The sequence below is a fragment of the Equus przewalskii genome, chromosome 1 (assembly GCF_037783145.1).
Source record: "Equus przewalskii isolate Varuska chromosome 1, EquPr2, whole genome shotgun sequence".
In the NCBI taxonomy this organism is placed as follows: domain Eukaryota; kingdom Metazoa; phylum Chordata; class Mammalia; order Perissodactyla; family Equidae; genus Equus; species Equus przewalskii.
Window position 1 is genome coordinate 11640312 of NC_091831.1, and position 24701 is coordinate 11665012.

Here is a 24701-nt window from a genome sequence, read left to right on the forward strand (position 1 = left end):
GGAAAAGATTCTTGATGTCATTCAACCTTCTAAATTTAGTGAGGCTTACCTTGTTTCCCAACATATGGTCTATCTTTGAGAATGTTCCATGTGCACATGAGAAGAATGTGTATTTTGCTGTTTTTGGATGGAATGTTCTATATTTATTCATTAAGTCCGTCTGGTCTAGTGTTTCATTTAAGGCCACTGTTTCCTTGTTGGCTTTCTGTCTGGATGATCTATCGGTTGATGTAAGTGAGGTGTTGAAATCCCTTACTATTATTGTTTTGCTGTTAATTTCTCCCTTTAGGTCGTTAATAGTTGCTTTATATACTTTGGTGCTCCTGTGTTAAGTGCATATATATTAATAATTGTTATCTCTTCTTGGTGGAATATCCCTTATATCATTATATAATGTCCATCTTTGTCTCTCCTTATCTTTTTTCTCTTGAAGTCTGCTTTGTCTAATAAGTATGGCTACACTTGCTTTCTTTTGCTTGCCGTTTGCTTGGAGTGTCATCTTCCATCCCTTCCCTCTGAGCCTGTTTTTGTCTTTAGAGCTGAGATGTGTTTCATGGAGACAGCATGTTGTTGGGTCTTGTTTTTTAATCTATCCAGCCACTCTGTGTCTTTTGATTGGTGAATTCAATCCGTTTATATTTAGAGTGGTGATTGATTTATGAGGGCTTAATACTGCCATTTTATCTCTTGTTTTCCAGTTGTTCTATATTTCCATTATTTCTTTTCTGTTTATTTCTGACTGCCATTTCAGTTTGTGGTTTTCTATGACGGTTTTCTCAATTTTCCCTTTATTTATGATTTATGGCTCTGCTCTGATTTTTTGTATTGTGGTTACCATGAGGTTTGTATACAAGATCTCATAGATGAGATAATCCATTTTCTAATAGCCTCCTATCTCCATTAGCCTAAGCAGGTTCCATCTCTCTCCTCTTCCCTGTCTACATTTTTTTGTCACAAATTATTATTTTTTGTGTTGTGAGTTTGTGACTAAATTGAAGTATTTATAGTTATTTTTGATGCTTTCTTTCCCTTTATGTTTTATGTTATAATTAAGTGTTTGCTAATCTATCCTGATAGAGAGCTGCAATTTTCTGATTTTGTCTGTCTATTTATCTCTTTGCTCAAAGTTTTGTAAACTTTTGCCTTTTTGTTTCAGGTAGGAGGGCTCCCTTCAGCATTTCTTGTAAGGCAGGTCTGGTGGTGATGAACTCCCTCAGCTTTTGTTTATCTGGGAAAACTCTTATTTCTCCATCATATCTGAAGGATAATTTTGCTGGATAGAGTATTCTTGGTTGGTAGTTTTTGTCTTTCAGTATTTTGAACATATCATTCCAGTCTCTCCTAGCCTATAAGCTTCTGAAATCTGCTGAAAGCCTGCTGGGGGTTCTTTTGTAGGTTATTTTCTTCTCTCTTGCTGCCCTTAATATTTTTTCTTTGTCATTAACTTTTGGCAATTTTAATATTACATGCCTTGGAGAAGGTCATTTTGTGTTATGTCTTTAGGACTTCTATTGTCTGCATGTACTTGCATATCCAGTCCTTTCCCCAGGTTTAGGAAGTTCTTAGGAAGTTCTCAGCTGTTATTTCTTTGAACAAGCTCTCTGCTCCTTTCTCCCTCACTTCTCCCTCTGGGATACCTATAATCCTTATGTTACTTTTCCTAATTGAGTCAGATATTTCTGGAAGAATTTCTTCATTTTTAAAAAATCTCAGTTCTCTCTCCTCCTGCACCTGAAGCATTTCTAGGTTTCTATCTTTGAAGTCGCTAATTCTCTCTTCGATAAAGTCTACTCAATTTTTTATGCTTTCTACATTATTTTTTATCTTGTTAATTGTGTTCTTCCTATCCAGAATTTCTTTTTGGTTTTTTATTAGAGCTTCAGTATCTTCGGTGAAGTATTCCTTCTGTTCATTAATTTTATTCCTGAGCTCATTGAATTGTCTTTCTGAGTTTTCTTATAATTCATTGAGCTTCTTTATAATAGTCATTTTGAATTCTCTGTCAGTTAGATTGTAGTGTTCTGTGACTTCAGGTTTGGTTTCTGGAGAGTTGTCACTTTCCTTCTGTTCTGCAGTGTTATTGTAGTTCTTCATGGTGTTTGATGCACTGATCCTCTGCTGGTGCATTTATGGTAGTAATCACCTTTTCTTATTTTGGTACAGCTTTGATTACTTTGGTTCTGGTCACATGGGTCTTGTGTTCTTCCACTGGCTTTACATGGGCTCGGTTGCTGCTGTCTCATGTATCACCTGTGCTGGTGCTCCTGAATTGTCTTGGGTGCTGGTTACACCACTGCCAGTGTTGCTGGGTTCACGGGTGTGACTGTCACTGGTAGGAGCTGGGGTACCCGGGGACTTGTATACAATCCCCGTTGCTGGTGGAGCTGGTGTCAGGGTTGCCACCGCTGGGGCCTGGGTCACCAATTCTGCTGTGGTTGCAGATTCCACTTGCCACTGTTGGTAGGGGACAGGGGCTTTTGTTTCTGTTTCTGCCCAATCTGCTCATAGTTATGCCAGTCGGCCACTCTGCATTCATGCAGGCTGGGCTGCAGCCACTCAAGTGGGGCACCTTCACAGAGGCTGAGCCACTGCTACTCAGTGGGGAGTGTTCACATGGTGGGTGCTCCCATGAGCCAAGTTACAGCTGCTCTATAAGCATTCGTGTGTGGGTTGAGTTGCCTCTGCCTCCATTCAGTCACACTGGCCACTGTGTGAGGATCCATGACCTGCATTGCGGCTGCCAGTGGGGGTGGGGGGCAACCCTCTCCTAGTTTCACTGCTTCCTAGGGGTCCAGTCTGCCCACTTCAGATGTATAGCTGCGTGGATCTCTCAGGCATCCTGTTGTGTTGTTAGGGAATCCTCTGCCTGTCAATGGATGTCTGTTTAGTTGTAACTTAAGGGGGAGAAACAAAGGGAACAACTCACTCCGCCATGATGCTGATGTCCACTCTCCTGGGAGACTTTGAACAAGTCATTTATCCCCCTAAATCTCCACCACCACTTCTGTAAAATGAAGGTAATTTGATACCTACCTCCCAGGATTTGAATGAGATGATGTATATGAGTATTTAGTGTTTAGTTCCTGGCACAGGTAAGCATCCAGTGTATGTCAGCTATACTATTACGATAATAATGTGGGCCAGGCTCTGTGCTAAGATCAAGGAGTGATCTGAATTAGGTGCAGCCCCTGCCCTCAAGAAGGTCATGGTCTTGGGAGAGACATAAACAACAGACCCAAGATCCCAGTGCAGGGTGCTAAGTGGCCTGAGAGTGAGGTTTGAAGGGGGCTCACAGAGCCCAGGAGAGGGGACACACGGCAGCAAGCCCCCAACCATGGCTGTCCTTGAATTCCTCTTCTGATAAAAATATTTAGTTGGGTGAAATTTCTCTCTGTTTCTATTCCTATTCTGACATATGGAGTAGGCTGGCTAGGGTAGAGCTAGTATTGATGGAGAGGGTGGGACGGTGGGGAGATGCCAGGGCCTTTCATGCCATCCTTCCCATCTGCAAGGCCTCCCCCGACGAGACAGAAAGATGCAGTGACGGGGTCACAGAGCCTTGCCACACTGTGCATTAAATCCCCTTGGCCTCCAGGGACGGCTGGCTGGCTCCTTCTAAAGAGCACTTCTTGTTCAGATGAACTCTTGGACTTTCTCCCAACTACTTAAACTCCTTGATTTGTTTAATCCAGGAAATAAATTGTAAAAGAGGAACTTTCTTACTCAACTTCTAGTATCTCTTGTCTCCACAAGAAATGATGTTCTATATGACCCTTTTAGTTGAAGGAAACAGCGGTTTACACTTGGGGGTGATTTTGCTCCCCAGGGGATATTTGGCAATGTCTGGAGACATTTTGGTTGTCACGCTGTCGGGGGGAGGGTGCCACTGGTATCTAGTGCCATAGAGACCTGGGATGCTGCTAAACATCCTATAGTGCACATGACATCCCCCACCACAAAGAATTATCCAGCCCAAAATGCTAACAGTGCCGAGGTTGAGAAACTCTGTTCTAAGGGAATGAAAATTAAGATGTGTGAGTGTTTGTATGAAAGAGCAAGACACAGGGACAGGGTGTCAAGGGTGTCTACAGTATTTTTCAAATGTCTGAGAAGGTAATGGAGTGGGACAACACTTTAGACCTCATTATATTGGAATTGGATTTAATCGGTCAAGTCAACTAACCAGTACAAATTCATATTTCGTTTCTAATAGGAAGTGACTGGGAAATGCAGATCTGTGAAAGGATCCAGTGAAGCCTGCAGTTGACTAGATGATGTTCATGGCGCAGCTGAGGCTCACGGGTGAGTGACATTGCAGCGTCCGGCTGTCCAGTGGCACCTGGACAAATCCAGCCTTCAAAACACCAAACAGGACAGTTCAGGAGTTGTGGTGGGGATGGAGTGGAAAAGAGCCTGGTAATTATAAGTAGGTCTCCCCCTGTTCCAACAGCAACAAGCAAGCAAAGTTCAAAATAAACAGGAGGCACGGACCATGCTAATTGGTTTGGAGGTCCACTAGCAACCGTCTGGGAGGCCCTTTGACCAGAGGAGCCGGGAAGCAACTGTGGTAAAACATCTGCCCCACGGGCGTCAGGGTCCCGGGCAGTCTGACCACTGCTTCCTGTGCAGCACTTACTGAGCAAGTGGCCTGGAGGCCTTTGCCCCTTTGCAGATATCTGGCAGTTACTCTCCTTTTGAAGTGGCTGAGCATTCCAGGGCATTGGATGCTGTGCAGGCTTCTCATCAAGATGGGTCTCTCTCCGTCGCTATTTATTTTAACCTCTCCTGCTTGCAGACGGCTCCCCCATGCCCAGCTGTGAAGACTCTTCATTTTGGCTGTAGGGCGTTTGCAGGGTGGATGGTCCAGGCAGAACAGCATCAGAGCCGATAACCCTGAATGTAGTGGTCCCCACACTTCCTGTGTATCAGAGAGCCCCTAAGCTTGTTCAAGGCAGCCCACACCAGGAAAAGACCTCACGACACCCATATATTTGGATAGAGCCTGGGGAAAAAAAAATAGAGGCCTCCGTGGAATAACCTCCAATCTTTATCCAGTCTGATCTCTTAGATCAGTGGAGGTGTTACCATTTTTCCAATCATTGCATTGATTATTTTAACATTTCTTGAGTGTCTACCATGTTCTTGACAATGTGCTAGATCCTAGAGAGTCTTGGGAGAAATGGAATTGAGAAAGGGAAAGAGGATACGTAATCTTTCTCTTGAGGGGCCTGAGGGTGGCGTGGAGGTCATGAAGGATACGGTGTGATGGATGTGGGGCCTAAATAGACCTTGCTGGCAATGAGGGAAGGTGCCCAAGAGGAGTTGGGCACTGTGCTAATTTTCTTGGATCCGCAAGAAACTATGTGATTCAGTAGAATGTGAATGTGGTGTCAGCAGTCCATTTAAAGACATCTTAGGTAAGATTTTGCAATCCATCAGTAGGACTAGTTGGAGCCATTGGTAGTTTTTTTGGTGGAGCCAGTCTGTCCTGTGTCTGGGCAAGCTGTCAGATTGGTTCCTACCCTCAGGCCAATTCTAGGCCATCAGAGCACTGCTGAAAGAAGGATTTTGAAGGAAGAATCTGCCTTCGGCAGGGAAGTGATCTGATTGATTATTGCTGTCTGCTGAGGTCCCAAGAGAGGAGTGCACAAATGTGCAGCACACCTTTGCCATTCTGGGTAAAACTATGACCCTTCAAAGCAGCCCACTGGGCGCATGAGTCTGTTCTTCTGCCTGCTTGTGAGCTTTAGTGGGTTCACACCCTGTTAAAATGGTTCCTGCGCATTAACATGTCCCCCGCTACCCTGCACCCAAGGGGCTGTGGAGAAGCTCATGTCACGGAAGACCTTGACTAAGGGGAAGGGCTGTGGTTGTCACCGCAGATAGGACGCTGCATCGCCACTGAACGTAGGGCTGTTTCTGAAGGCTGCAGTCGTTTCTTTTCATCTCCACGAGAAGTGGCCCTTTGCTTGGTCCTTGCACAGCCCCCAAGACCATACAACTCCTTAGAGAATCCCTCCACACCCTGATTTAGAGTTTATTGTTTTGTTTTCTTCTGTCTTATTTATTCATGTTTTAAAATATTGAATGGTGGCTAGAGCAACCTTATTTGATCTATTCAGAAGATCTAAAATAACGGCTTCAGGTGCTTGTGAAATTGGTTAGAAAAATCTTACCTTGAGGAGGGTTTTCAAATGGATTTGGCGAACGTTTCTAAATGACCTGCTGCTAAACCTGAGAGAAATTCCCCACCACCCTTGAATGGCTCTGGATCGAACATTCTCCCCTTTACTTTAGAAAGTAATGTTTCTTGTTTTTTTAAATATGAAAGCAAAACAATATGCATTATAGAACATTTGGAAAATGTGAAGTATAGATATGAAAATAAAAATCATCCTTTTTTCTTCCACCGGGGCAATAATCACTGTTAACATTTGGGTGTTTATTCTTCCGGTCTTTTTCTGTGCATGTATATTTGATATACATTTGAAAATAAACTTTATAAATACACACTGTATTTAATTTTATATAGTCCTTTTCCACAGCATTGTGGCATTTTCCTGTGCTATTACATATTCATCAAAAACAAGATTTATAAATATGGCATCATAATCTCGGATACAGATTCAGCACAATTCATTTAACCATCATCTTCTTGCTCAACATTTAGATTGTTACCCATTTTTTAAGAGGAATAAATGATGCCATGGCAAATAGATAAATATTTGACTGCAAATTTTATTATATCTTTAATACAATTACTAAAAGAGGAATTACTGAGACACAGGACACGGACATTTTCAAAGTTCTAGAAATGCATTGCCAAATTGTTTCCTTAGAAAAAAATGTACTGATCACAGTTCTAGCAACACTGAATATTACCATTAAAAATTGTTTATATGTGCCGGGGCCTGCCCCATGGCATAGCGGTTAAGTTCTTATATTCTGCTTCAGTGGCCTGGGGTTCGCTGATTCAGATCCGGTGTGCAGACCTACGCACCGCATATCATGCCATGCTGTGGCAGGCATCCCACATATAAAGTGGAGGAAGATGGGCATGGATGTTAGCTCAGGGCCAGTCTTCCTCAGCAAAAAGAGGCGGATTGGTGGCTCAATGTTAATCTTCCTCAAATAAAGAAGAAATGTTTATGTGATAGTTAGAAGTTATATCTCACTCTGTGGTGGGTTTAAAACATATCTGGAAATTCTCTAACTCCTCCAATGGGGAAGTGGGATCCATATCTCCCCCTGTGAGCCTGATCCGACCTTAGCGACTCACTTGCAACCAAACAATGCCAAGCTATGTGACTTCCCGGGCTTAGTCAGAAGTGGCTACCTGGTTGTCATGGGACACTTGCTAGACCTTGGCATCTAGCTGTCAAGCAAGAAGTCTGTCTACCTTGAGACCTCTGCTGGAGAGTCCACCTGTAGGTGTTCCAGCCCACAGCCAGCATCAACCATCCTTTTGTGGTGGTGTATTCATATCACTTGCCAATTTTTGAATTTAGGGACAATTTTAAATTTCCTTAGTGATTTAAAAATATTTTTGGTTTTTTAAGAATAATTATAATGCTGATTGAAAATACTTTCTGAGTTGTCATTTGCCTTTGTTTTCTTTCAAATGCTATTTTTGAAATGATACAAGTTTTAGGTAGTCAAACCTGTTAAGTGTTTCATTTGTGATCTCATGAATCATTTCTGGGTTAGAAAGTGCTCCTCTCAGAGCTCCGCTGTTCACCTACATTTCTGTTTTGGTTTTGTTTTATTTTACTCTTCTTTCTTTCCTCCCTTCCCTTCCTTCCTTTCTTCCTTCCTTGCTTCTTTCTTTTCACATTTAAAACTTAAATTCATCTATAGCTGTTTGGTGTTTAATAATAATTCAGGTTGACAACCAAATTTTCCAATATTATTTGTTGAATAATAAACAGTTCTTTAGCCATTAAGTTATGCTGCTTATTGCTGATTTTGCTGTGATAGACACATGTGCCCGCATACACACACACACACACACACACACACGTGCGCGCACGCGTGCGCACATTCTAGAGTCTCTATTCAATTTTCTGTTGGTCCTTGTTCCAGTAAAATATTGTTTTAAATTCTGATTGGATGATATAGGCATCATTTTTTAACTCTAAAAAATTCTCAGCCATTCTTCTAGAAAATCCTTAAAGTTATCTTTTAAATTACATTCAGCAGATAAGTTATTGGGAAAGAACGAACTGACGTCTTTATAGTGCTTTGGTTTTCTTTCTTGAACCGTAATGCCTTTATTTACTCAGACCTCCTTTTATGTCAGTCATAAATTTTATCATTTCATGTACTTTTCTTCTTCTTATTCTTAAGTATTGTTATTGTGAACTGGCTTGTCTATTATCTTTTAAATTAATTAATTCTAGTATTATAGAAAAGCTGTAATTGTCATATATTTATCTTCTATCTGGCCACTTTAACAAACTTTCATTCCTATTAATTGATTCCTTTGATTTTTCTAGATATATAATTATATTGTCTTTGTAGGGAGTGATTTTACATCCTGTTTTCTAATAGTTTACTGCTTATTTATTTTTCTTGCATTATTTCCTTGGCTAGACCTTTCAAAGCCATGTTGATTAACAGGGGCTATAGTGGGCAACTGTACCTTTTTCTTAATTTTCATAGGAATGGTTCCAGTGTTATATCACTAAAGGAAATAGTGGCTGTTGGTTTAAGATGGGCAATCTTTCTTTTAACAATATCATTTTGTAATTATTTTAAGAGGCTATTTCCCCCAAAATTGAGAATAATATTTTATTGATTGCCTATGCAGCATCTTTTGAAGATGATCACATAGTGTTATTTACTTGATCTACTGATATGACTAAGTATTAATGAATGTAGTAATACTAAACCATCACGGCAATTCTGGCATAAATTTAACCTAATAACAGTAGGTTACTCGTTTAGTAGTGTTTGCTGATATTTTACTTAGGATTTGTTTTTCATGCGTATTCATGAGCAAGGTTGAAAGTTAGTTTCCTATTTGTGAATGTATGTGTGCACGTGCACATGCTTGCATGTGTGTAGCCACTCGTCCCTTTGCTTGCTTTTTTTTTTTTTTTTTGCTTGAGGAAGATTGTCCCTGAGCTAACATCTGTGCCAATCTTCCTCTATTTTGTATATGGGACACTGCCACAGCATGGCTTGGTGAGTGATGTGTAGATCCGTGCCCAGGATCTGAACCTGCAAACCCTGGGCTGCTAAAGCAGAGCACGCAAACTTAACCACTACGCCACCAGGCTGACCCCCCGGCCTTCACTTTTTAATCTTGGTATTCAAAATTTTTTTATGCAAATAACCTCCTGAGCATGAAATGCAGCATAAAATTTAAAATTTTTATCATGGCCTCCAGGACTCTGTCTAACTCACTGACTTATTTCCTATCTCCATATGCATGGTGTCTTCTGCTCTAGCCATAGTGATGTTTTTGCTGTTCCTTGAACAGACCAAGCTCATTTCACCCCAGGACCTTTGCACTCAATATTTGATCTTCATACCATTTATTCCTTATTTTATTCAGGTCTCTGTTCAAATGTCACTTCCTCAGAGAGTTCTTCCTAGACAACCCTACTTAAAATAGCCTGCCAGTGTCATTCCACAACTTTCAATGCCTTATCCTACTACATTTTTCTTCTTAACACTTACCTTTATTTTAACATCCAAGGTACAATGATATTACATTGTATATCCGTATGTTTCTTTCTTTATCCCCACCATGATGATGTGAGCTCTAGGAGGGAGAAGAGATGATGTGTTATTCTTATCTATATTGCCAGGACCTAACGAAGTGCCTGGCACATAGTAGGTGATCAATAAAACTGTTGTTGAATAGGTGACTTTCTGGATTCTTACTGAAAATATTTAATTTGTTATTGGATTCTGTATCGCGCACTTTAACTAAATGTGAAGTTCAGTGTCCTTACCTTGCTGAAGGCCACACGTCTCTCATTCCTGCCCCGGTCCTTCGTACCTCTTCCCAATTGCTCTGATAAGTGAGTTTGTTGTTGCCTTGACTCTGAGCTCATGGGTCCCATTACATCCAGCCACTGTGTTGCCGCTGCAGGTGGGTCCCATCCGTCTCTTGGTGAACCTTAGCTGTCCCCTGCACCTTTACTGGGCACCAGCACACTTCTTGCACCACCGCCTGTCCTGGGCTTTGCTAGGTAAAGCTCCATCTGCTGGGGCCTCTGCTGCCTCCTCCACTGAGTACTACTCCTGCCAGCAGTAGTGGTCACTTCTTGACACCATGATCATTCTTGTGCCCTTCACAACTTCCAGAAAGCAAGGACTTGGTCTCCCCAATTATCTTGTGATTACCGAAGAAGCTCTATCATGTTTCACTTAAAAAAAAAATTTTATGTAGCAGTCAACAGAAGGGTTTTAGCATCCCACAGACCTGGACTTGGTTGCTAAGCTCTAGATGGAGAACCTTGAGCAAGTTATAACCTTTGTGGACCCTCAGATTGTTTATGTATAAAACGGAATAAAACTCCAAATATCATCATCATTATTAATTTTAAAAGAGGATGAAGAGGTCAGTCCATGCTGTCAAATGTACCCATTGCCTCATGGCCCCCGAACTTGTACTTCACATTCCAGCCACACAAACACCTTCTGCATTTCTGTGCTGTTCTGCACACCTGTGCATTTGCTCGTTCTCTCGCTTTTTCCCAGGACACCCCTCCCTATCATCTTGCCCTGGCCACACTCCTACACATCCTCCAAGAGGAGCCAGCTCAGGAGTCACCTCCTCAGGAAGCCCTCCATGATTGGCCTGCTCTCCTCCAGCACCCACAGCCCCCTAAGGCTGTGACAGGTCCCTGGTTGGTAATCACTCACAGTTCACAGGGCATATCTCTGTCCGTGCACTGACCACTTTGTTGTGAGGTTGGTTGTCTTCCCTGCTAGCTGATGAGCGTCTTGAAGGCAGGGGCTGGTGTGTCTTATTCTCTTATATTTCTGGTACCAGCACCATGCCTGGCCCTTGGAAAGCTCAGTAGCTGTTTGTTGCACTTCAGTGACTTGGCTGGGTTCGACTGAATAGTATTTCTCCCTTGGGGCTGGGGTCCTCTTTGAGTGGAGCACTGAGGGGTTGGGATGGGAGGAAGGGTATAATACCCCTACCAGGCCAACCAGCAGGATCTGCCCTAGTGATTAAGAGGCAGACAGATGCAGTAGCCAGACCGCCGTCACCTCTCACATGGGGGCGGTTTGGTCCATGGGCTTCTGAGCAGCTTCGCTTTAAAGTGGAAATGGCTCACCCTTGCAGTGCGGCCCTTTCTCAAGAGTTGGCCCCGTCTCTTTCTTTCTGATGAGGACGGCCAAATTCAACACGCTGAAGGGATGGATGTAAAGACACACATGTCACATCCAGGCAGCTAAATGCTCCCAGCTCAAAACAAGGCCCAACTGAAAGGATCAAAGGCTGCACATGGCCAGGCAGTGACAAATTTATGAAGTCCCATCATCCGCATGAAAACATTGTGTATTTTAATCTGCCCAGTGGAAATAAATCAATCTCGAGTTTCTGCAGAAGGAACTGCAAGTCAGCTACACTTCTCCATAAAGATGTAAGGGATCTGTTTAAAGCGACTTTTACATCTTTGAAAGAATCAAGGTTTTCTTCGCAATGGAGGCATCTTTGTGTTTCCCCTTTCACAAAAAGTCCTGAACATCTAGCTTTCAATGAGTACACAAGCTTTGTTATTACATTTAGATTTACAAACAAAGTTGTTGGCACAGGAAAGCCTGTGGTAGGTAGGACAGACCACCCGTAAGTATGCGTATGAAAGCCCAGTTGGAAAATCTCCTTATGTCAGCCAAAAGTGTGACTGCATTTCTAAAAACTTGGCTGTTCTCTTGGTGGTCGAAACAGTGAACCTTTTTGTTCATTGAACGCTGAAAAAACAAGTATGCCAAAGAGTGCCTTTTCCTAACGGGTTTCAAAACTCCTAGCTATTTTTGACTCTTTTTCTCTCAGGGCTTGAGAACATTCAACAAACGTGAATCAGAGATGTTTTATTGTTCCATGTGTAGTTGGAGGTTTCAGGCCATGGCCAACAAGCGTTGGCCCATTTGCCGGCGATGTGGCTCACGGTGAGGCCTCTTGCTGCCCATGTCCTCTGGCCACAGGCAGGGATGGAGACTGAGCATCTTCACTGCGCTTCTTGGGGATGCGAGAGAGAGGCTTTGGCATTGGGTGGGAGAGCAAGGGAGCGAGAGCTTTCCTCCGGCGATGTCCATTGTGCAAGATGGCTGACTGAGGCTTCAAGCACGGTCAGTGGTTACAGAGGAGAGAGGCTGTGTCCAAATTGGGAGAGGACTAGTAACTGGAATTTCATGAGCTTGCTATTTTTGAACAACTGGGTTAACACATTCTCTAAATGCTATGTGTGTGATATATACACACATACACACATACACATAACAGTCCTGTGCCACATAATGACAGTTGGGTCAATGACAGACCACATATATGACAGTGATCCCATAAGATTAGTACCGTAGAGCCTAGGGGTGTACTGCGCTGTACCATCTAGGTTTGTGTAAGTGCCCTCTATGATGTTTGCACAATGACAAAACCGTCTAATGGCACATTTCTCCAAACGTATCCCTGTTGTTAAGTGACCCATGACTGTGTATATGTGTGTATGTGGCTATGTAATACTTTATATGACATAGTTGACATAATTTCTCTGCTGCATTTTTATGTTTTTATCATGGCTTCCGATACACTGGAAAACATTTTTTGAACTAGTTTTTTTAATGAAAAATTCATTACACGTATAAAGCAATAAATTCAGAGTACAAAGGCTCTGCAATAAAAAAATAACCCTTCCTTTCATCCTGGGTCCCCAAGTCCCCTCTCCATGGCAACCACTGCTAACAGTTATTTTTTAAGTGAATCCTTCCAGAGTACTATGCATGCTCAAGTACACACACACATGCCTTCAAACCATCCAGCCAAGCCAATGGGAGCACGCTCTATGGTTCTCCACTTTTTCTCCCAATGATTTCTTTTGGAGAGTCGTCTCTAAGAGCACACCTTCATCTACCTCGTTCTTTTTAATGACTGTATAGTGTCCAAAATTGGATGTAGCACAATTTAATGCACCAGCCCTCACCAAAGGGCAAGTATTTCATTGCTGGCTTTCTGTTACAATAAACAGCACTGTTATTTATCTTCCACGTGCAAATTTATATCAAGGAGAATCTCCTAGATGTGGTTTACCAGTGTCAATGGGTATATGCATTGCAATTTATTATGATTGTCATTGTCATTATTATTATTTTTATAGATATCCAAAGAGGTTGAGCCAGTTTACTCACTTGTCTTGTCATCCCTTCATCAGCCCAGTGTGTTTTATACTTTGATCTCTGCCAATCTGATGAATGCAAAATGCCACATTAAATGTTAAGGTTTTTAAAGACAGAATCTTTATTGCTTTCCCTTAGAGCTTAAACACCCCTTAGAGATCATTTGGTTCAATGTTCTCATCTAGTCTTACAGATGAAGAGAGCTCAGCCTGGGAACTGCCCTGTTCTGGGCCACCCAGCACTCCCTCCCCCCGCTCCCCAGGGCAGCGCCAGCAGCAGGGCTAATGTAGGGCAGACTGTCGCTCCTGTGGAGTTGCTGCTTCCGGCAAGCAATGTTGGACCAATTCCTTGACTTCATTGATGAACTAAAGTTAATGCATAGTCCTCACACCATCATCAACGGCTCTTGCAAATATAGATCATGTACAGGCAGAGTTTGCCTGCCCACAGCACCTCAGTGACTTGATTCTTGAAGTTCCCCCAGTGGAAGTAGCAAAACATCCATTTTAACCGTGTGAGAAGATTTCTAAAAGGTTTGTCTCCCTTCATTGTCTCAAAGTATATGAAGGACTGGTGGCAGGTCTGTCCTGAGGTGAAGGGCTTTTGTTTTGGGGTGAGGTGGAGGAAAGGCAGGCAGGAGGAGGGTGAGAATGGAAGGCTGATCCCTGTCTTTGCCTATTTGAGCTGCTATAAGAAAAATACCATAGACTGGGTGGCTTATAAACAACAAGTATTTATTTCTCACAGTTCTGGAGGCTTGAAGCTCCAAGGTTAAGGTGTTGGCAGATTCAGTGTCTGGTGAGAGCCAGCTTCTTAAGATGGTTGTTAAGATGGTTCTTAAACAACCATCTTCTTGCTGTGTCCGTACATGACAGAAGGGGTGAGGGAGCTCTCAGTGGTCTCTTTTATAAGGGCATTAATCCCATTCATGAGGGTTCCACCCTCATGATCTAATCACCTCGCAAAGGCCCCACCTCCTAATGCCATTGCAGTGAGGGTTAGGTTTCAACATATGAATTTAGGAGACACAAACATTCAGACTATAGCCCTCCCTGAGCAGGAGCCAGAGTCAGGTGGACAAGAGTTCTGGTTCTGGTCCTCTCTTCACTGGTGTTGTCATCTTGGGAAATGCACTTCATTCCTCCGAGCCTCAATTTCCTCATTTGCAAAATGAAGATAATTACAGTATCCACCTCTTATGGTTTCTAAGAGGATTAATAAGTTAATACATGAAACGCATTTGGCACAGTGCCCAACAGATTCTTAAGCCTTAGTTTCTGAAGGTGTCCACATCATTGTTGTTATTTATTGCTCTCATGAGTTCATTTCTGCTAGGCTTCATCCCAGTGGCCTCTGCTCTTCACTTTCTTAACCTGTACTTTGTTTTGTTCTCAGACCACTCTCCTGGACAAGGAATCCTCTAAAATAGGCACATTATCGGGGAAACTGACTCCCTCTTGGAAGAAATAAGCCACACTCCCCAGGAAGGCAGGCAAAGGATGCTCCCCAGAAAGGCCAAGCCCTCTCTTGGTTTTGCTGAGCCAACTCTAGGAGACTTAGATGATGTGGCGGTGTTTGTAGCCTCAGTTCATCCAAAGTCATCTGGGAGAGGGATGTCGGGTTTACCTTGACATCTGCAGAGCCAGCCACCGGAGTCCTTTGGGCCTGTATATGGCATGGCATTGTTCTGAACCCAACTGACATTCTCCACTCATGTTTCATTTCAGAAGCCAGGCACCCTTGGAGATAAACTCTATGTGGCAAGACAAAATGGCCACCTAGAAGGTCGATTGGGATAAAAGCTGTTTTTCTAGGCTATAGAAATGCCAAATAGGAACTACTCCCCTCTAGTGTTTTAAGTTTAAAATATCTATGTCTTGCAGCCCCTTTTCTCTCTCCTTCTCTAGCAAGGCTACATTCTGTAGTCCAACTCCTGAGTTTTTGAAGTTGGCGGCTGGCATAGTTCTTGGCTTTGGGTGTACGAAGTATGTGTGTGCGATTCTCTCTTATTAGCCATTCTCTTTATCCCGGTAGGAGAACTGGATTCTAGGACATCTGCTGGTTTCTAGGGACTGTAGAGGGCATATTCGGTGTGACCAGGTTGCAGGTTAGGATTGCTATAACCTGTGTATTTTTTGGCCTCCTCACAAAAATGTCAAGCCTGTTTAATAGAGCCGAAACTGATGCTATATCCGCTCCTTTGCTAGAAAAGATTCAATTTAAAGATTAGTTATAGGAACAATAGCCCCCTTTTCACCTAATTTTTATGTTACACATTCTTCTAATTTTGCTAGCACTGCCTCCCCCAGACAATCAGGGCTCTGTCGGAGAGCTTTCAACCAGGTTTCAACCACCTTCAAAAAACCACACACACACACACACACACACACACACACATACACACATACACACACACACACCAGTACGATGTGAGCACTTCACAGTCCGCTTCATTCATAGGAAATCTGTAGAAAATATAATTAACCCTCTTTTACTAAGAGGATGTAAAGGGCATGAGGGGGGTGGTACTAGATCAGGGCTCTAAAGATTGGGGGTGGAGCCCCTCCATCTGCAATATATCTGAATTCCGACTTTATGCTGCTGTTTGTTTATTTCTTGTGTTCTTCTTACTGATTTACTTGTGTTGTTTCTTTTTTCATTTTTGGGCATTTATAAAACAAAGGAAAAGAAGAAAGTAACAACCATTTTATTTCCATCACCTCTAATTAACAGGTTTACATACATGCATCCAGGCTCTCTCTCCTCTTACCCTCTTTTAAAACGCTATTGATTTAATAAACCTGATACATGCTCATATTAAACCAAAACTGATACCCTCAGTACAGAAAGGTACAAAGATGAAAGTTAAAATAATAAACGTGAAATACCATCCTCCAGAAGGAAAAATTCTTAACATAAAGTGAAGGTCATTTCCTCCATGTATAGATATAAAAGTATTGATAGACATATTAAATAGATGGGTAGAAACAGTTTATCAAGATAGAATTAGTCTGTACACATTCTTTTAATGACAAGTAGTTAAATGTAACTTTGAGTTTAATAAAAGAAAATCTGAATTGAAATAGATGGTTTTGGTGGACCACAAAATTTTTTGTATGTTATGAAAGATTATTTTCTACAAGAATTCTCCAAGACTAAAAAATTAACTTTTTAGCTTATGAAAAAAAGAATTTATTGGCTCATGTAAGTAGAAGGTCCAAGAAAAGTGCGTTAATTCTGGACGTGGCTGCATCTAGGAATGGCAGTGAGATTGTTGGTCTCCATCTCTCTCCCTTCCCCCTTAACTCTTGCTCTCTTTTCTTTGGTTTGGTACATGCTCAGCCCAGCTTTCTCCACCTGGTGGCAAACGTGGCTGTGGGCAGCTCCACACTTACCTTAGAGTAAAATAGACAGGTTGAAATTGTCAAGAGGCTGGACTCATTGCATCTCCTTTGTGTAATTGCTTATCTCAATTTTAGACAATGTTCATGACGTCCTGCTCTAAGAGATAGGAATATTAGCATCATCATACTTCTTCCCCTGTCTCTTCCTGCTAGACACCAGTTTTTGATAATTCCTATGTTTACGTCATCCAGATGTATAACAGTCACATTTATTATATAATTCTCATGGTGGTTTAGTGTTGGTTCAACATAAGAATGAATTCAGTGTTCACTACCCGTCCTTTTAATGTGGTTCTCCATTTCTGATGTCACTATTCTGATTTATTACTAATCAGTTGAATTTTACTATCAAGCAGCTTCTTCAAAATTGTTCATTATTACTGTATGCCTGATGGCTTTTCCCGTTTGAGATTGCCTCCATGTTGCTTTGATTTTTGAATGGTGTCTTAAGTAGGTAAAATTTTCTTGGGACATACTTTTTTCTTCGAGCATTTGTCATTGTGCCGATGTCTTCTGGCTTTGAATTTTGCTAAGAATTCTGAGGCCAACCTGATTTTGCCTTCCCACTTACAGGTATTTTTTTTTACCTGCTTTTTTGCTTAAAGAATTATTTCTTTATCCTTTAAGTTTAATAACTGAACGAGAATATGTCTTAATGTTCAACATTCTCTTTCACATTTTCCTGGAATACTGGATGCTCTTTCAGTCAGTGGATTTAAGTCTTTCTTTCTTTTGGGACATCCTCGTATACTATATATCTAAATGCATCTTGATTTTGAGTTGTATTCTCTATTATGGGGTCCCAATTATTATTATGTTAGATTGCTTTTTTCTGACCTCCATATTTATTAGCTTTTTTCATTGTTTTAATATCTTTGTGAATTTTTTAAAAACTTTGTATGAGGTGGATTATTTCAAATCTCTGGAACAGTGATATGAATTTATATTTTACTGCATATTTGCCATTTCTGGAGCTCTTTATTCCATCTTGTAGTTCCAAGTTTCCATCTACTATCATTTCTCTTTAGCTTAAAAAACTTCCTTTAGGGTGCTGGCCCCGTGGCCGAGTGGTTAAGTTCGCGCGCTCCGCTGCAGGCGGCCCAGTGTTTCATCGGTTCGAATCCTGGGCGCGGACATGGCACTGCTCGTCAGACCACGCTGAGGCAGCGTCCCACATGCCACAACTAGAGGAACCCACAACAAAGAATACACAACTACGTACCGGGGGGCTTTGGGGAGAAAAAGGAAAAAAATAAAATCTTAAAAAAAAGAAAAAACTTCCTTTAGTGTTTCTTATAGAGCATATCTGCTGAAAACAAATTTTCTGTTTTTAATTATATGAAAATGTCTTTATTTTGCCTTAATTTTTGAAGGATGGTTCCACTGGATATAGAATCCTGGATTGAATGTTTTATTTTCCTTTCAGCAATATAAAAGTGGTATTTCACTGTCATCTGGCCTTCATTGTTTCTAGTAATTCAAATCATTGTTCCTCTGAATGTAATATGTTTTTCACCCCTCTGGCTGCTTTCCAGATTTTCTCTTTATTTTTATTTTAGTAGCTTAATATGATAAACTTAGGTTTGATTTTTTTCTCTATATTTACCCTCCTTCAGATTTGCTGAGTTTCTCAGAACTGTGGGTTAATGTTTTACACCAAAATTGGGGTGATTTTTGCCTTTACCTCCCCAAATATTTTTTCTGCCCTACTCTCCTTTTTCCCTTTGGAGACTAGAATCACAAATGTGTGTTAAACTGCTTGATATCGTGCCACAGGCCACTCAGTGCTGATTCATTCTTTTCCATTTTTTTCACTGTTATTCAGATTGGCTAATTTCTATAGATTTATCTTCAAATCACTGACCTTTCCTTTGGCCATCTGTAATCTGCTGTTAAGCACATCCAATAAAGTTTTCATTTAATATGTTGTATTTTTGATTCCAGGGTGTTCATTTGGTTCCATTTCTCTGCTGAGATTCCTATCTTTTTGTTTTTTAGAGACTGGCCCTGTGCTAACATCTGTTGCCAATCTTCTTCTTTTTTATTTTTTCTTCTCCCCAAAGCCCCCAGTATGTAGTTGTATATTCTAGTTGCAGGTCCCTCTCATTCTGCTACGTGGGATGCCACCTCGACATGGCCTGTTGAGTGGTGCTAAGTCCGTGCCCAGGATCTGAATCAGTGAAACCCTGGGCCATCGAAGTGGAGTGAGCGAACTTAACCTCTCGGCCACGGGGCCGGCCCCTCCTTATCTTTTTACTATTACTGTATATTTTTTAAATTCTTGAAATATATTTTTAACTAGGTGCTTTAAAGTCCTTCTCCACTGATTCCAACATTTGTGTCATTTTGGGATCAGTTTCAATGACTACTTTGACTCCTGAGTATGGGTCACATTTCCCTGTCTCTTTTCATATCTAGTTTTGTTTTATTTTGTTTTTATTGTAGCTTGAACATTGTGGGTGATACATTGTAGAGACCCTGGATTCTGTTGTCTTCCTCTGAAGAGTGTGGATTTTTATTTTAGTAAGGAGTTAAATTACCAGGTAATCCTCTTGAACTGGTGGGGGCTTGCTTTCACGCTCTTTGACCATGGTCTGTTACGGTTTTGCCCTTTTTCTAAGGGTGAATCCTTAGTTCTAGGACATAGTCTTTATTCCTAAGATTGAGTCTTCTGGGATTTCCATGAAAAACCTGAGATGTTTTCCAAGACCCTATAATTTGGCAGAATTCAAACTCAACACTGTGTCTTCCCTCCTATGACCAGCAGCTGAAATCTCTGCTCAGCTTTTTCAGGCTTCTAGCTATTTCTTTCTGTGACTCCTTGGAGTGTCCTTCTTCATGTGTGGTTCAGGGATCAGCCAAAGATTTGGGGAAATATATATGCATATTTGGGGATTCTCTATTCAGGTTTTCTGTGATTTCCTGCCTCAATTTTCAGATGCTCGGGTTGCCTGAAATTCCATCTTCTAACACCTTAAACCAGTAAGTTTGTGGATTTCTGCTTGAGCCTTAGTCACTCAGCACTCTGTGGACTGTGGGTGCCCTTAAGGGAAGAGTCATATAAACACAGATCTCACCCAATGCACCCTCCATCTTTCAATGGTTGGATTTCTTCCAAGTCTGCTTGATTTTGGTTGCCCTCCAGCATCTGTAGATAGTTGTTTTTTAATATTTTGTCCAGAGTTAGTCCAATACAAGCTGCTCTGCCATTATTGGACTTGAAACCCCACAGTAATTTGATTTTAAATAGTTTCTATTCTGTACCATTAGTTCCATAATGAATTGTTACTGTCTTCATTTTGTTTCCTTAGGCCTGAATTTCCATTTTTATCTCACTTTGTGGGGTTAACATCTTATCTTAAGAGTTATTATCTTTTAAAAATTTTAGAAGTTCCATTTATTCAGGAGCATTACAGACACCAAAAGAGGCTCTGCCACATTAAGATTTTATTAACGGAGAATAAGCTTCACTCGGCAACACAATCGAGTCATTTCCAATGTGGTATTGCCCAAAGCTGTGTTATCATCAGTTCCTCTTTCTGTATACAACTGTATCCATTAGGACCTCTTTTGTTGCAAATGACACAAAATCTGTCTCAGAGTGGCTTAAGCACAAAAAAGGAATTTACTGACATGCATAACTGAGAAGTCCAGGGATTTGCCATATCATGTGCTGCTTGATCCACAGGCTCAAATGTTGTCCCCAGGACCCAGTTTCTCTCTGTCCATCTGTCACCTATACCATCAGCGGATCATGAGCTCCATTCTCACATATTCTCACCTCATGGTGGAAAGATGGCCACCTAAGCCTCACTTTGGTCTGAGTTTGAGTCCAGTAGGAATATGAGTAACTGGCTGTTTCTCAACAAGAGCCGTTGACTCTCACTGGCTCCGGCTGCAATATTACCTGTCCCTGAACTGATTACTGTGCCAGGAGAATGTGATCCTCTCGTTGGCAGCCCTCAGTCAGTGGCTGCCTCCAGAGGCAGGGCTAGAGTCGGCTCCACTGAAATGCATCGATTGATGGTTCAGGAAGAAGTCGTTTTCCAAAGGAAAACTGTAATAAATTCAATATAAGACAGGTCCTCGGACTCTGGAAGACCACAGAACAACAGATGCTCTCAACGACAGAGTAGCGTGTTGGTTGGTTGGTTGGTTCCAAGTTATTATTTTAAAAGTCAAAGTTCCTGAATGCCATTAACATTTCTGCTCATCAGCTGACATTCAGGGTACGTCTCAGGACCTATAGGAACCACCCTCAGAGAATCCATGTGAGTCTCCCAAGCAGACAACCTGAGATGGTCACAGAGAGCTGGGATGCCCCAGAGCCCAACTACCATTTACAAAGATGGTTTATTCCAGGCTTATTGAAGGTAAAATAGGTGTTTGCATTTTACAAAATCAAATAGAAAAATATTTCTTATGGACATTAAGATCACACATCCATTTAAAAATATTTAACATTCTAAGCAAAAGATACAGTGCCAGGACCCATGGAAGCTGCAAAGGCCTCCAGTTGGCTCAGTTCATTCCTTCTTATTTATCCCTGGCTTTTAAAAGAAATGAGGTACTCTGGTACAGTCTGTTTTTGCAAAGCTTTAAATCTTTAGAGAAATGTGCAGGAGAAAAGCATCTGAGAACCCTATCTGGAATTTGTTTTCAGTAAACCAGACAAAACTAGAAAGAGTAGATTGAGCTTCTTTGCTACGTAGTATGAAAAAGAATTATTCTGCAGGACACAGCAAAGCCAGCGTGGGTGTACTCTGCTTTGGGGCACTTAACTTTATTTATGGTCTCTGTTTCTTGTCACTTCTCAGGTTATCTGGGAACTTTTAAGGCAAATGTGCAGACTGGTTCGTTTCTCTTAATCAGTGTAAGCATCGTTTCATCCTTAGCCCGGATTGTGCTGTCTTGGTAGATAAAGAGGTTATCATCATGTTATTCTCACATCTAACCTTTAGAAGTTAAAAATAAAATAAAATAAAATTCCACATCTGAAGGGTTTCGCAGATCTCTTATCTCAGTTTGATGTATGGTGGCTGGTGTTCAACTTGATACTTTTAGGATTAAGAACAGGTTTGAGACCTTCAGAGAATTTTTTTCTTCTTAAGTGTCTAACCCATGTTTCTGGAATATTTCCACAATATTCTTAATTGGCACACTATCCTCTGTCCTAGACGCCAAGAAGAAAACCAATGACTAATTACTATTTTTACAGGCCTTTGCGGCAACGAGTGTCAGGCTTGGCGGTCCCTCCAAGTAGAGGGGGGTGCAGACCTGGGCATCTCATTGCGTACTCTCAAATTTTCACAGTTTTCCAAACATTATTTGTACTCAGTTTTATTTAAAAGATAAATATCTCATATTTGTAAGAGATACGGAAATTGGAAACTAAAAATTTTAAAACAACCTGTTGCCAGCTGCCCAATGTCTAATGACTCGCCAGCGTTTCAGAGTGATCAAGGTCTGCCTCAGTGGTTGGGGGTCGGAGGGTGTCAGCTGAACCTCCTGTGGTCTTCCTCTGAGGACTGTGACATTTTGGGGGACATCTTATTACATGACCCACTTGCTTCCTGGAAAACAAGTGGTGCCACACAGTGAGAAAGCGGGCATTGCAGGATGGCTAGGAGGTTTCACACCAAGAACTCTAAGCAAGGCAGGCTCGCTAAGGGCTCGTCCAGCCTCTGGGCCTTGCTCCCTCTGATCCAGTCTCTGAACCATAGCTCAGGTGATTTTGAAAAAGCACAACTCTGACCTTGTTGATACCCTGATGAAAACCCAGATGTCACTTTGTCACTGCAGGATTACAGCCCTTCAGTGGCGCCCCCTAATCCCTTCAGGGTGAAACCCAGGTTCGTGTGCATGCCTTGCAAGGCCCTAGTGGTCTGGCCCTGCTGGCTCTTCACCTGGTCTTTGTCATGCCCCTCTCACTCGGAGTGGCAGATGGGGAACGTCCCCTGCTATTTTCTCTCCTCTCTGCTCTGCTAACCCCCCCACCTGGCATCTTTGCCCTCCTCTCTCCTTCTCATCCTCCCACTTCTCTTTACACTCAGATATTAGCTCCTCCAGGGGACCTGCCTCACACTCGCTTCCCTAAAACCTGGGCCAGAGCATGTCTACTGGCTTCTGCTCTGGACTGGAAGTTCCTGTACGGAACCATCTTGCGTCCTTGGGGCCCAACATGTGTCCAGCATGTCATAGATACCCAGTAAATATTTGTTGAATGAATCTAAGCATAGTTTACAGTTTTTTCACAGGTGGGGCTGGGAAACAGAAAAAGATAGTTGAGAACTGTTTGGTTTGTTTCCTTTAAAAGAATTCTTTCTGAAGGTGGTGTCATTTAAGAATTTCTGTTGGTTTTTTTTTGACATCCTTCTGTGTCTGCCATTTTGCAAAGGGTCTCTCTTGATCTATGGCTAGCCAGACTGAGCATCAGATAACGAAAAGCCCTGGGAATGGTTTACTCGGATGTGAGGTGATGGAAGCAAATGAATGGACTTCCCACTTTCCTTCTAAGCGATACTTGTTAATAAATAGTGATGAAGTATTTCCTCCTAGTTTTTTTCCTTAGAACATCTTGTCTGAGGGAAGCAGGAGGAAAACTTGGAAAACTGTCCTTTGAAACATTCATTAACTGAAAGATGGTGTTAAAGAAAATATATGCCTCATGGAAATACCGTTTAGTTATCACACATATGGGATACATTTTACTAAGTCCAAAAGTTTCTGAAGAAAAGAATCCCATAAATATACAAACTGCCTTATTTTGTTATTCAACTCCATTCAAAAGTGCTACAGGGAATTTAATATAACAAATGTTGGCCTTTGAAGACCACACCTAAAACTTTACTATTGTTGGCATATTTATTGAAACACGTAGCATAGATGATTGATTGATTTCTATGCTGTTTTGATGAGCTCATGTTTAAGTCTTGATTTTGGTTCAATGCTGGGTTTTGTCTTTGGAATCCTATTTGAGAGATTTTGTACAATACAAGAATAGATCCATTTCAACTTTTATTTCTGTAAGTAGCAGAACTCCCCGGAACTTCGTTTTTCATGAATAAACTGTTAAAATTAGATAGTACTGGTTAGAGGGTTTCCTGAGAGTCCAGCTCTGAAGTGTCTCCCAGTTGTCTTCCCCTCCCTAGCTCAGACCCCCAGAGCAGCACCACCTGGCTCAGGGGGGTGAACTCACGTGACTGATATGGTCATGGCCATATGACGTGCTACATATCCCACGCACAAAAATAGATCTTGGAGGAGCTTAGTCTGCATGCAGAATCCTAGGCTTGTGTCAAATCTGCATGCAGCTCACACTTTCTGCTCTTTCTTTGCCAAAGCTGTAACAAAAGGCAGTTAAAGAGAAGATAAGATCCTGGCCAGTTGAATGGAAAACATGTAATAAAATGAGTATCTTACCACTAAACCCAGATCTCTTTTCACCAACTCTGAGCCACCTCTGACATGACCAGGGATCCTTGGGGAAAATGCTCTGGACTCGCATCAAGTGAAGAAAGTATTCCAGCAAAGTTAGATTGTGAGAATTCCTCTTACTGAAAGAAGCTCTTTGTGGAAATGAGGGGGAAGAAGGGGGGAACCTTGGAGCTTGGCCGAAGGCTTAATGCCCAACAACTCCCCTGCCCTCCTCTTGCAAAACAACCCACTCAGGCTCCAGTGTCAGGAGACCACTGTGATCCCAACTCATCTTGTAGGTTTTCAGGAGTGTCCAGGTTCGCCTTAGCTTTTGGTCTGACCCCTCCCGTCTTCAAGCTGTTGTGAGCCCAGGAAATTATTCGGCAATAACTACAGCTAGGTACCCTTAGTCCTTGAGGGAGGGAATGATGAAATGCCTGCCCTCAGGGAGCTTCTACAGAAAGGAGCATCTCCTCCAAATGATAAGTTCAGGGACAGAGGCCCCTAAGACAAATGTCTGCTGTG

At 41.8% G+C, this 24701-nt stretch overlaps 1 long non-coding RNA gene across 1 annotated transcript in view; it reads left to right on the forward strand.

The window, feature by feature from the left end:
- The window catches only part of LOC139077335 (uncharacterized), a 180267-nt gene that overhangs the window by 79398 nt on the left and 76168 nt on the right, over nt 1–24701 (forward strand). The window contains exon 2 of the long non-coding RNA XR_011529759.1: nt 4214–4302. This is a non-coding gene — a long non-coding RNA (uncharacterized lncRNA). The remainder of the gene's footprint in view (nt 1–4213; nt 4303–24701) is intronic.